Source organism: Bidens hawaiensis, unplaced genomic scaffold, assembly GCF_021521415.1.
Source record: "Bidens hawaiensis isolate Kalapana, Puna unplaced genomic scaffold, B.hawaiensis_p1.1 tig00039896_1, whole genome shotgun sequence".
Lineage (NCBI taxonomy): Eukaryota > Viridiplantae > Streptophyta > Magnoliopsida > Asterales > Asteraceae > Bidens > Bidens hawaiensis.
The window spans coordinates 55191-69722 of NW_027505630.1; the positions used below are offsets into that span (position 1 = coordinate 55191).

Genomic DNA, 14532 nt, shown 5'->3' on the forward strand with positions numbered 1-14532 from the left:
TTTGCTCTAACGCTTATCTTGACTTTACTGTTGCAACAAACATGTAACACTAAACTTTATACATCATATTAATAGTTTTATGTTAAGGTAGTACATTCCGATGTAAGTATTAACGGAAACTAACGTATTTTAGAAAAGTATTTTCGGTCTTTTAATCGTTTTAGTTTGATGTGCTTGGATACACTTTGGATGATAAGTAATTGTTTAAAAATAACTAATATTAATTGTTTAAAAGTAATTAACAAAATACATTAAATAATTAGAAAAAGGCACTCGCCATCACTTACCATGTTTAGTGATAACGAAACTCTTCTTGCCTAGGTGGCACCTACATGACAACGTTTCACTATCACTTGGTATTATAGATCGCAGTAACTAGCTAGTAATTTCACTTGGAAAGTTTTGCTAATATAGAGTTTGATCTCCATGTATTTTTAAAGTAAGATTCAAGCCGACACGAAGAAGATAAGACCAAAAAGCTATAATATAGTAATATCGCTTGAAAGATTTGCTCACTTTGGCGAGATTAAGGAAACTATTACCTAACCTCAATCAATTTGGAAGTTAAGATAAGCACGGGAGAAAAAATGATACTGCTTTAAAACATGATAGGAAGATGTAAATGTGTACGATCCTTGAACACAATAAAAATCAAATACATATTAACTAAATCGGAAGTTGTATATTTTTCACCTTCCAGTTGTCCATTCATTAATATTACATTAAAAGTCTACACCAAACCAATGTCCTAAATTTAGTAACAAAATTTAGTAACAGACACAATTCTCATCCTATTCAACATGAATGTCATCCAGTGTCAATCTATTAGAATCTTCACCATTTACCAGCATCCTAAGACCATATTTAACTCACCCACCCACACCTTCTTCCAAAACCGCACAAACTAGGAATATAATCATATGTTAAGTTTCCTATGTTGTGAATGCATAATGGCCTGTTCTCGGTTGTGCTTTGAATAAAGCTCCTAAAAGTGCGCTTTCCCCTGCATTTGGCATTCCCACTAAGCCGACTTCGGCTATGCTTTTTCATCTCCTTGGGATCACTCTCAGGGTTTGTAGGATTTCCCATGAGTTCTAACACATTTAACTAAACGGAGTGCGTTCGAGTCTATCAATTTGAGTTCACCAGTTGAATCGTTTAACAAGTAAAATTTTACATTTACTTTGTTTCTATATATGATTTATGTTATAGCTTAAACAGGTTTGATTTATGACAGCCCTCGAGAACACAGCTAATTAAGCATCGTAATCTGATCCGAATAGTCACGCCTCCTCCAATCACCATTCAGCCCTCCCTAAAAGTATAATATTTTGTTCATTAACACGCTTAGCAAGCATCATTAAATAAATTATAGGTTTTATTTGCAGAAGAAACAAGAAAACTATGGAACCCAAAAAAGGACAATTACAAATCTAAGTAACAAGAACTAGCATATACATTAGATTCACCGAAGGATGAACGCTAAATTACAAAAGTTATTTTAGAAAAAAAACCAACACTCCCAATGAAGTGTTTAAATAACTGCTACTCACCAAAGTTATCCGGCAATCTAGTTTAACGTCTGTTACGTTGTTTGTAGGTTTTCCATTGACTGAGAAAAACTTCAACGCCTTCTTTCAAGGTTGCCCGTCTTTTCTCCATCTTGTTCCAAAGTTCTAGCACTGGATATCTGCCACTCGGGTTGAAATCGTTTAATTCTTTTAGAGCTGTAATGACAGCATCATACACATCTTTCTCATTTTCATCTTTCAGCCTTGTAATCTTCTCATCTTCTTCATCCAGAATCTCCTGTAGAAACATATTTAGAAAGAAAATAAAGATACTGGTTAAATCTCAAAAGCTATTGATGTTTAATATTATGATACCACGCTTTTCCCCTTTGATGGTGATGACTTTAAATGGATGCCAACTAGGATCCCTAAGATAACTCTCCCACAAAGATGCCAATTTTATGGCATTCTCTGACACCTCTTTTTTATTAGAACAATGTCTCTTAGCAGTAGCAATAAAAGGCTTTTGATCAAGCTCTCCCATTCTCTTCACACCAGCACGCGCACGACCATTGTTTCCACTCAAACCTTGTTCAAACAAATGGTAATTTCAAGCGACTTGAAACTTGGGTAGACGCTAATAAAGACAAGAAGGAAACAAGCTCATGGAAATTAGCCTTCATGAATTTCTACTAGTTCATCATTGCTTCTTCGTTCTTGAACCCTTGATGCCTGATGAAGCGCTTTACAATCCTCAAATTACACTTCCTTTTCTTTCAGATCTTTTTTTATTGATTCCAGTTTGTTATTGGCTTCAAGATATTCATCAGTCATGTGTTTCATCACTTTTAAGACTTCCTTCATTTGCTCAAATGTTAGCTCCAACCATTTCTTTTCATCAAGCTTCTTTTCAAGCTCAATGATTTTCTGGTGAAGTTTTTCTTTTTCTCTCTGTCATGAAAAAATATAAATTTACTGGAAAAAAGCACATGCTAAAATATGAAAAGTCTGTCAACATACCATATGATCCTCAGCTAGCTTCAACGCTCTTTCATCTGCCTTTTTCTGTTCCAAAACTACCAATTCAATATGCCAAAATAAAACATTTCATCACATTAGATTATAATCTTGCAGATTCACATAACAAAATCTGACTACCATTTTCTTCTCATCGTCAAGCTTCCTCTTCTCAGTTTCATTTATAGCTTCATGTGTTTTTCCTCTTTTTTCACGCTTATAAAGCTGCCACAAGTAGGGGTGTTCAAAACTATCCGAATCCATATCCAAATTAACCGACTATCCGTATCCGAAAATTCAGATATCCGAATCCTGGATATCCGAAAATTCGGATTCGGATTCGGATAGCAGTTTTCAGATTTTTTGGATATCCAAATTATCCGGTTTTTTAATTTTAATATATTTTAGTTATATTTTATATTGTACATAATAAGGAAACCCTAGATTCACATAAGTCATAACCGTGTGCGCCTACCTTCACCTGCGATCTTTCTCCGCCTCCTTCACCTTCATAGAATCTGCCATCATCACAGGTTCACACACCACAGTCCACACTCCACCCTCGCCGGTCCACCATCATCACAGGTTCACCGTCGCCATCTATCACTGGTCCACCGTCGCCATCCATCAAACCATCACAGGCCCGTCGCCACCCGTCACAGGTCTCCGTCGCCATCCGTCACAGGTCTCCGTTGCCATTCATTTATTGTTAGATTGTTATTTGGTTGTTTAATGTTTGGTTTGTTGGACTTAGAAACTTGTTATTTGGTTGTTGTATGTTTGATTTCTTGGATTTGGAAACTTGAATTCTTAAGATGATGTATGGTTTTTATTGATAAAACAAGTTTTTTTTATTTCATTTTCGGATATTAGGATATCCGAGGTTTCGGATTCGGATTCGGATAGTGATTTTCACTATCCGAAAGATTCGGATATCCGGTTTCGGATATCCGGTTTTGAACAGCCCTATCCACAAGTCTTGAATCGAAACAAGTACAAACTATAAAATCTCATTTCTAGCACCTTAACGTTCTCCTCTTGCATCATTTCCCGATCTAATCAACAACCCAAAATAAATCAAATAAAGATACAATTATACAAACAATTACACATATAATAGAACCTAAAAAACAATCTTGAAAGACTTATATACTCTTGTCTAAAACTTTTACTCATTAGTATCCCCAACACTTCATGCACATTATTTGGTGTTATCTTAATAATACGCCTTCCGATGTTCAATTCATTAAAACGTTGATCATAGTTAATGAGCAATCAATATCTCAAAATTAATGGATTTTGGTTTATTTGTAGTCTTAATATTGACCCAAAACCCATTGCTTCCACACAAGCTTTTTGTTCAGAGTTCATTGCCTTCACTGCATCAACAATAATAAAAGGTGCACATCTCATTCTCAACTTCTGTTTAAAAATTCAACAAAAGGTTTCCTTGATATCCTCCCGGCTGTCTTCTTTTCTCTAACAACTTTCTTCTTTGGACGTTGAAAGTCCGAGTCAGAGGTAATGTCTTCCACGTCTTTCCGTTTTGCTAACAACTTGCTAATTGGTGTATCAAAGTCTGAATCAGAGTTTGCTTCAACATGTTTTGTCTTAACTTTTTTCACTACGGCATCAAGTTGTTTTGTTTTCTTATCGACAGTCTTTCATTTAACATCATTCTTTTTCTCACCAGCCTTATTACCCTTAACTGAATCACATACATACAACAAAACAGGGGTGGGGGAAATTAAGAGGAATTATAAAACGGTTATAAAACGCATAACATCACATCTAGATTAATTAAATAGATGCAGATGATGAAAGAACCATAAACACTTATAAAACGCTTAACATCACATCTAGATTAACAAAATTCAAAAATATGATACAAGAACATTAAAACGCTTATAAAACGCTTAACAACACTATCAGATTAAAAAATAGAAAAATGTGATACAAGAACTATAAACGCTTGTCAAACGCATAACACCATATCTAGATCAATTACATAGATTCAGTGATACATAGAACCAGAAATGTTTGTCAAACGCTTAAATCAACAACGGTTTTTTTAATAGTAATTAAACCTAAAACGCATACAAGAATAATAAAGAATACACTCTCTGTAATCTGAGGTCTATCATGATTTTCTTTCGATCTTTGTTTTAGATTAATTTAAATGCTATTAAAGCTTTGTTTAAAATAGTTTTGTGAATAGCAAAACACGTCCCATCAATTTCAATATTTACACTTAGTGAAAAATTGGAATGCCAGTTTTGGAAACACAAAAGTCCTAAAACACAAAACATAATAGAGACCCCTAGAAATTATTTTGTTAAATCAAATTTATATATCAATTTACATTTTATGTCTAATCCACGTTAGCAATAGTATCATAAATAAATTTATGCTGCTTGTTCACGGCAGAACCCAACAGACAGTACCATTCTAAAAATTTTAAGTCTAACCTACGGGTTTACTTTGTTTATGAGCTTGCTTTACTTCGAGGTATACAATCTAGTATCTGTTTTCTATTTGTGTATGTGCTATTTACTCCCTGTTTCTCAGACAAGTTTGCTGGATCATTTCCGGCAAGGTTGACGTTTTTACTAGATCAAAAACCTAACAATTTAAATCTAGGCTTAGTTTTGTCAATTAGATTATTAGATAAGAACTTTGCTACTACTATTTGATCAATGTATTATTCATATATTAACTATATGTTAGATTAGCTGATTTGGTGTATCTGCATACATATTGTTCCATTTAAGTTAGCAACTGTTGTTGCTGAAACAAGATTAATTAATTGCTTGTTAAGATCAAAGTACCAATCAAACAATATTTAATCTCAAAGGTGAGTTTCTTACACCCCCTTTTTAACGCTTTCACACATTTTGAGCATATATCCTATCAACATTACAATTTCGTTTATTCATTATTTACAAACTACAATTCTTTACATGGACTTGTGTGTTTATTTGTTTACTTGCTCAAAGATTACATGCCCATGGTTTCCTCATTAAGTATGATCATACGCCCCCCCCCCCCTTTGCGCTCAAGTCATTTGTTGTTTTGAGTGGAAACGGGTCTCATTATCCGAGTACGTTAGTGCACAATTCCAACTGGGAAGGACCTGACCTTACTTGCGCTTATCTGAGTACGTTGGTGCATAATTCCAATTGGAAAGGACTTTACTTGCCCATTTATATTTATTCATGGAATTGTATGATTTTTATATACTTATATCAAACTTGTGTGAACTCACCAACTATTCATTTAGTTGACATTATTTTATATATATGCTACAGGTACATCTATTCGAAGTTGACACAAGAAGAGGACATTAGAACTTAGGGCATTTCAATAAATGGACAAGCTGTTATATTGTTCTTGTATTTTTCGTGTATTTCTTGTTACAAACTTGTGTACTTGATGTTTAAATTAATTAATGATAATATTGTCACTTAATAGTGTCACATGTGCTTTGAGCAATCTGTATCACATTCAGGCGTTTTGGTGTTATAGATTGGTATTAGAGTCGTGACTATAAGATAGGACATTAGACGTAGTGTCCTAGTTGGTTATAGCTTATTTTTGTTTATTTAGGGTTGCAAGATTAGAAATTATGTGGGCCACATTTGATTGTTCAATGCACATTATTTGGTTATTATTGATTTGTTAGTGCCTCATGTACACAAATGATGTTATACTTTACCTCATGTACACAAACATCACACACTAGTCCAAGGCTCATGCCTAAAGCAAAGATTTTCAAACATTTTTCAAGAATCGATTTTTTCGGTGTTTCGATATTTTTTCTTCTTAAAGATGGTTCTATATGGCGGGTATGTAGTAAACTGTAAGGGGGACGTGCTTGTTTTCAGAAACTCTTGACACCAAGGTTATTGAAACCTAAGGATATAAGCAATGCGCATAAATCCCAATCAGACGCGGGACCCGGTTTCTTACCCGGAGAGTTAGGAAAGGGCATGAACTCTATTAAGCCAAAGCATACCACTTTCAACGCCATATGAATCACAACTTTAAGTTTTCAAATGTGACCATGTTCTTTTTGTGAAAAGAATATGGTTGCACTCCTAAGGATGTCACACAAGTCATGGTGGTTCATGCAATGTGTGATTCTGATGTTTTACAATGTGTTTTAACTGAAAGACTGTCAAGTCGTGGTGATACACGAATACCCAGCTTTTGGTTCGATTTGATTACGTATTTTGATTTTTTTTTTGTGTTGTAGTACGAGAATAGTCGGATTTCAACTCGTTTTCATTAGTTATTATTACGGTTTAATATTGAAACTTCGAAAATTCATGGCGATACATGAAATGTCGAGTTCCAAATTGATTTTTTTCTTTAAGTATGCATTTATTAATACGATTTAAAATTAAAACTTCGAAAAGTCATTGTGACACATGAATTGTGGAGTTTCAATTTGATTATTTTCTATATATATACTCATTTATTATTACGATTTAAAATTGAAACTTCAAAAAGTCATGGTGGTACATGAATAGTCGAGTTTCAGTTGTTATTATATTCATTTACTATCATGTTGTAAAATTTCAATTCGATTTCATTACTTATACTAAGTTTGATATATTTTCCATGTTGTTATTCAAAAATTTATGAGATTTTTTTATGGAAATGAACATTTCAATTTCGGTTTCGAATTTTGTTTCATGCAATTTTATTTCTTTACTTGTTTTCTTTAAATATTTATATATATTGTTTTGATGTTTCTTTTGGTCGATAAAATGAATTTCATATTTACGTCTCATGTCACGCAAATCATTCACGTTTCGTGGCATGTCTTCTTGTTTTCCTCGACGTCGCCCTCAAAACTCAACTCGCAAAGTGACAACTCCTATTATCGCACTATTGGCCACTGAAACCCTTATTAACCATGATAGTAGATCCAATAACTATGCTTGAACCGATCCAAAACCCAATACAACTCTTGGACACTCAAACGTACCCCAACAAAAAGCTTGGCACGTGGACACACCCTTTGTATAACATGTGTAAATCCCACCACTCCATTAGCATACAAGTGCGATAATTTCAGCCACCACCTCTTACCAAAAACCTATACATATTCAACATCACATATCCCCACAACTTGTTACCCAACCATTTATCCCAACTATATGCCATATGCTCGTACTTCAAGCATGATATCAGTGTAGTGACCCGAGTACCCCCACAATACTCAAAAATGCCTAACTTGTTTCCACCTTGAAACATCTTAAACCGCATCCTCTGACCACTTGGAGCTCACTCGTAGACTTACACCCCTACTTAGCCCCTTCATACTCGTTAAACATACTTATTTCTATTATTTAAAAAAATCATGACGTTTCTCCGCATTCAATATATATATATTTTTTTAACGAACACCTTATACTTATATTTTCGAATCCTCAAATTATTTTAAAAATAGTTAATTAACAAGTACTTGATTGATGTTCTTCAAAAAGACTTTAAGTCAAACATATGGTTATTATGATCACTATTATTATTATTACTATTTTTATTATTAATAAATTTACTACTATTATTACTATTAGTATCGATATCGCTATTATCATTACTATTTCATTACTACTATTATGGCCACTATTATTATTGTTATTATTATTATTATTATTATTATTATTACCACTATAATTCTGATTATATATAATATTTTTAAGGTTAAATGAAAATGTTAAATAAAGTAAAATTATTGTTTCAAACAAGTCCTAAGTCTTGAGGCTATTATATTATCATCACAATAGTTCTATCAAAACGAGTTATTTTTAGTTGGAGATCATCTTTAAATTTTTCATAGACGCCGCCATAAGGGAGGCCTTTATTTTACATTAAAAAAATTTCATAAAGTGTCGCAAACTTAACAGTAGCTAAGAATTTTTTTATTATTACTATTACTAAGCTTTTTGAAAAATTATTATTATAAAAGCATCGTTTTTTTTTCGAATTTCATAAACTTAAGTGAATTTTAAAGAGAGTATTTTTCTCTTCCCCTTCGTCAACACCGACAAATTCAGTTGAGAAATAATGGCACTACACTCACCATAACCTTCATACCTCAAACCTACCGTCGAGAAGACAAGTATCGCAAGTCTCGTCTTGTTTTATTTTTATTTTTATTATTAATTTCTTTTCTCATATATATATATAAATATATATATATATATATATATATTATCCTATTTGAATATAACCAAAGCAACTTTATGTATTCAATCCTTTCAAGGATTATTTATGAAGTTTATAACTGAGTTTGGCTATTTGTGATTGCCGAGCCATTTTCGTTGTTATTCATTGTTGCATTGCTGAATTTGTTTATTATATCTCAATCTTGCTTTGTGACTGATTTCCCATAAATGTAACCGTTTAGTGGAAATTGGGATTTCAAACATGCTTAGGTACATGTTGAATTTATATTACTTTTACACGAATTGTTTTTGATTATTTGTTTGGTTCTTTTTTCATCCAATGTTTCACCGAATTATTTTCTTAATGTCTCATTAATCTGAGACCTATGTTTTACTTTGATTTCAAAGTTTCAAGTATATATTTGGTTAATCTTGCTTTTATTCAAAATTGATGTTTTATGGGGAATTTTCATTCGTTAAACGAAGTTTCAAAATGATGTTTTACGTTGTTTTGACTCCAAGAACTTAAATTATTTTGATATTTCGATATTATAGTTTCATCTATCAATTTTATGCCAATGTGTTTTCGATTTACTTGGTGATATTTTGTTAGCACAATGTTGCATTTAATTTCCATGTTATTCTCGACCCGGTTATTTACAACTAATTACTGTGATAGTCATGACTTTGATGTTTTATCTGTGTTGTTATTAATAACCTAAGTTTTCCTGATTTCCATGGTATTATTTCAAGAATCAAAAGTCTTATTCATCGACTTAATTATTCTTGAACCTCAATGTTTACATTTATGACGGTATTACTGACTTCGAAAGTTTTATTTATTTTTGTTTTTGAAACCCAATGTTTACATTCATCGATTTAATTATTCTTGAACCTCAATTTTTACCCAATATCTTGCAAAACCACACAATATGACAAACCATGTGGACCATGCGACGAACCAAGTAATTGCGGGTGCACACATAATTATCAAAGTAAGGACAGTTGTGTGCAATAACTTGAAACTTAGGATAATATATATATATATATATATATATATATATATATATATATATAATGTTAAAACTTTTAACAACTATATGTACTACTTGTTTTCTTATATTATTTTGGGACGAAATTTCTAAAAGTTGTGAATCTTGTAACATACGTTAATTTTCAAACCTGAAAACCCGACCCATTTTAATTTTTCGATGTGATTCGGTTAATTATGCATATACTCTTATGTTACATATTTCATACCTAATAGTTTTTCTTTCCTAAAGTTATTTAATAATATTAATCATTTCTAATATGTATATAAATAAAAATTATAACACTCATGATTTTTCTTTTTTCAAATATCACATAAATAACATTATTGATTAATAACTAAAGTGCATTCTTTTAATTTGGTTATGTCACATTTATTTTTACCTTAAGTTATTATTTTTAAGATGAAAAATATCTTCCCACATCATTCAAATTTTGGTCAAACCTCCTCCCCCAAAGCACTCTCCTAATCAATTTCATCATTAAAATATTCTTAAAGAATAACCTCCTTATTTTAGTATAAATAAGAACCTACTCCCACCCATTTCATTCTTACACCAGTCTTTGACATATTCAAGAGATTATTTTTCCATTTCAAATGTAGGGTTTTAATTATTCAAGTCTTCTTCATCTTATTTCTATTTATTTTAGTTCTTGTTCATACTAGTTAATCAAATGGTTACATGACCATAACATAATAATTTCTAGGAATCAACATAATCCATACACCATGGTGTATAGGGTGGATGAGAAAGAACACAAGGAGATTATCGATTACACGAAGGCCGATCACACTTGAAACGTTCATACATCTTTATTTTCCTGTTTTGAATCGTTATTTTTTATTCAAATGACCCAAGTATTTTTTATGATATATGCTAAAAAATGTTATATAATCATATCCAAGAAAGTTAATAATTTTATTTCATCAAATTCCTTTTCGAAATCGCTTAAATATTGCTTTTAGCAGTATTTCAGTTTTGACATTAGATATAGCCGTCAAAGAAAGAGGCATATCTTGTTCATAACAAACTGAAAAAGTGAAATATCAAATTTTATAATACACTTTATTGAAATACGGTTCTAAAAACTATTTTTACGCTTTAATTCATTCGTATGAATTCGCAATAAACGGTGCGCAAATTCGTACCCTCTGATTTACATGGCTGTTTTGGCCTTTTTAGGTTACAAATTGGTAAACCTTTTCTAAATGAAATTTGTTCAAAACATTCTAATTTAGTAAACTAGAAAGTCTTAATTTATAATAAAATTGTTTGATATTTTAAATAACTTAAACAAAACATAACGATTTCCTGTCCAAAAACTGATTTTGTATTTCATCTTCTTTTTTGATCTTTTCCTAGTTTTTTTATCTTATATTTTTTTATACATTTGATTTAGTATTCTTTAAACTTTACAATCCCATTAGTTAGTCTTTAATTATTATATTTTGTTTATTTATAGTTCGTGAGGTTCGATTGTTCATTTTCTTTAACGCGCTTTCGGTTGTCATTTCAAGTTTGGCTTTAATCTCAAAGGTGCGTTTCTCACGCCCCCTTTTTAATGCTTTCACACATTTTGAGGATATCATATATATCCTATCAACATTACAATTTCGTTTATTCATTATTTATAAACTACAATTCGTTACATGGACTTGTGTGTTTATTTGCTTACTTGCTCAAAGATTGCGTGCTCATAGTTTCCTTATTAAGTATGATCATACGCTACCCTTTGCGCTCAAGAAATTTGTTGTTATGAATGGAAAAGGGTCTCATTATCCGAGTACGTCGGTGCACAATCCCAACTGGAAAGGACCTTACGTGCACAATTCTAACCGGAAAGAACTTTACTTGCTCATTTACACTTGTTCATGGAATTATATGATTTTTATGTACTTATATCAAACTTGTGTGAACTCACCAACTATTCATTTAGTTGACATTATTTTATATATATGCTACAGGTACATCTATTCGAAGTTGACACAAGAAGAGGACATTAGATCTTAGGGCATTTCAATAAATGGACAAGCTGTTATATTGTTCTTGTATTTTTCGTGTATTTCTTGTTACAAATTTGTGTACTTGATGTTTAAATTAATTAATGATAATATTGTCACTTAATAGTGTCACATGTGTTTTGAGCAATCTGTACGTCACACTCAGGCGTTTCCGCTTTAGCCGAGGTGTTACAGATATATAACTGATATTAACTACATATTGCTACAAGTGATCTAATGTTACATGGTGGTCGTGTTTGATATATATTGCAAGATACGCGTACGATGAGTCACCTAATTGGATATGCAAATGACATGGATCCTAACTTGGAACTAAGAGGCGGTTGTATTGAAGTTCGGTTTCAGAAAAGCTTTTAAAATGTCCTTTCTGTCCTGATAGCATAGACTATGGTTACAATGCCCTACTCAAGCATGCGAATCACATTTTGATAGAATCTAAAACTGAGAGTTTTAAATAAAATGCGAATCATATGGGATTAGTTGAGTACTTGGAGAAGGAGTTTCAGGCTAAAATCAAGTGCTTTCGTTCAGCAAGTGTAAATCAAAATGCTAATGAAGAGATATATGTTTGGCCTTGGATGAGTGTGGTTGATAACAATGGCTACAACGGAGTTGAAGTTCATCTTCTTATGAAGTTGCAGGGTCACTCAGGCCTTGCTGTGGTTGAGTTTGGGAAGTTTATGATCGCTCTTGAGGTTATACAAGCATGGCTGGAAAGACTGGTTTGATCGGGAAAAATGCAAAGATGATAAGTCCTATGGTGTTGTTGGGGATTATCTTAGTAAAACTGGTGATTTGAAGACTTTTCCTGATTTACAAAAAGATGACGAATCAGTATTTATGGGGTTGAAAACTATGATAGATGAAACAAACAAAAGATGTGAAGAAATGAATGCTAAAATCAACAAAACAGATGATCAGATGGAATTTGTTATAGAGAGAAAGATGTGATAACTGAGAACTTTAATAGAGGTATAGTTTTTTCAAGATTGTTTATTGAAGTACAGTTATATATGTAATCGCGTGGGTCTTAATTTGATTTAGTTTATTCTTGATTAGATATGGAAATGATGCAAATGGTGGCACAAGAGCAGCTTAATATGATTACCACGCAGCATGAACGGACCAAGTGGATGTTGGAGGAGCTTGAAAAGGGACTAAAAGCGCGTGAAGCTATAAATGAAACTGAGAAGAAGAAGCTTGACAATGAGAAAGAAATGGTACTCAATTGTTTGTTAATTTGTGAACTGCAAGATCATATTCTAATGTGATGAAATTCTATTCTAGCAGACTGCATTGGCAAATTTGGAGCAGAAACTGGCAAATGAAAGAGTGTTGAAGCTAGCTGAGTGTCATAAGGTTTGCTAAAAAAAACTTTTTATATTAAATCATGTGTTTTTGACTAATTTTGTATTTAACATTTTGTAAAACTCGACAAATAGAAAAAGAAAAACTTTACTAGAAAATAATCGAGCTTGAAAAGAAGCTTGATGAAAAGCAATGATTGGAGCTAGAGATCAAGCACATGAAGGGAGCCGTAGAAGTGATGAAACACATGACTGAATTAGATCTAGAAAAATAGAACAAAATGGAATCAATTAGAAATCGTCTGAAAGAAAAAGAAGAGGAACTTAAGGATTTAAATGGATTAATCAAGCATTATAGTTAGAGAACAAAAGAGCAATGATAAACTAGTGGATGCTCGTAAAGAGCTATTTAATGTGAGTATTAATTAAGTCATTCATCTAAACTGATAAAACTTGTTGAATTTACTGTTTTATCCCAATTTATTTGAAGTTTGAACAACAGATTTTGAGTACAAATACTACGCGTACGCATGTTTGTTGTGAAGATAATGGGGGATCTTGATGAAAAGCCTTTTATTGCTGCTACTAAGAGTCATTGCTCTATTAAAAAGGAGGTATCTAAAAATGCCATAAAGTTTCCATCTTTGTGGGAGAATCATCTTAGGGATCCTAGTTGGCACCCCTTCAAAATCATCACTATCGAAGGGAATAGTGAGGTATCATATACCCTTCTTTTTCTGGTTTTAATAAATGTATTTGCTATAAAATAGCAATAGCTTATTGATTGAGGAGTATGTTGATAAATCTATGTTTTTGAAGTTTTGGTGTTTGAAAGTGAAAGTCACACATGATTATACATGAGACTCTGGATGAAGAAGAAAATGAGAAGATTACAAGCCTGAAAGATGAATATGGGAAAGACATATATGATGCTGTAAAATAATTAAACGAGTTCAACCCGAATGGCAGATATCCGGTGCAAGAACTTTTGGAACAAGATAAAGGGAAGACGGGCAACCTTGAAAGAAGGCGTTGAAGTTATTCTCAAGCGATGGGAAATCTGGAAATCTATAAACAACGCAACAGATGTTAAACTAGATTGTAGGATAACTTTGGTTGGTAGTTTAAACTCGAACTTGTAGTATTAAGTATTTAAGTATTAACAAACACTTAAAGTGGGAGTATTATTTAAGGCATAACTCCGGTTTATATCTAAAACTTCATCCGCTGGTGAATCTAAAATATATGCTAGCTAGTTTTGGATTTCTTGTTATTTGATTTTAATTTATTGCTCTTTTTTGGGCTCCAAAATGAATATAAATGATATTGTAGTTTGAGGACTAAGTGTTAATACTGAAATTGAAGGGACTAATTTGAACATTAAGGATAGGTGAAACGAAAATGGACTTTTTGCCAAACTCATCAAAAATTGAGTTCACAATCTCTCC

At 32.3% G+C, this 14532-nt stretch overlaps 2 pseudogenes; one reads left to right on the forward strand and one right to left on the reverse strand.

Annotated features, from left to right (window-relative positions):
* Window positions 1-1575: 1575 nt before the first annotated feature.
* On the reverse strand, window positions 1576-2055 carry LOC143614365 (factor of DNA methylation 3 pseudogene; annotated as a pseudogene).
* A 9986-nt stretch (window positions 2056-12041) lies between these two features.
* On the forward strand, window positions 12042-14226 carry LOC143614366 (factor of DNA methylation 5-like; annotated as a pseudogene).
* Window positions 14227-14532: the final 306 nt, after the last annotated feature.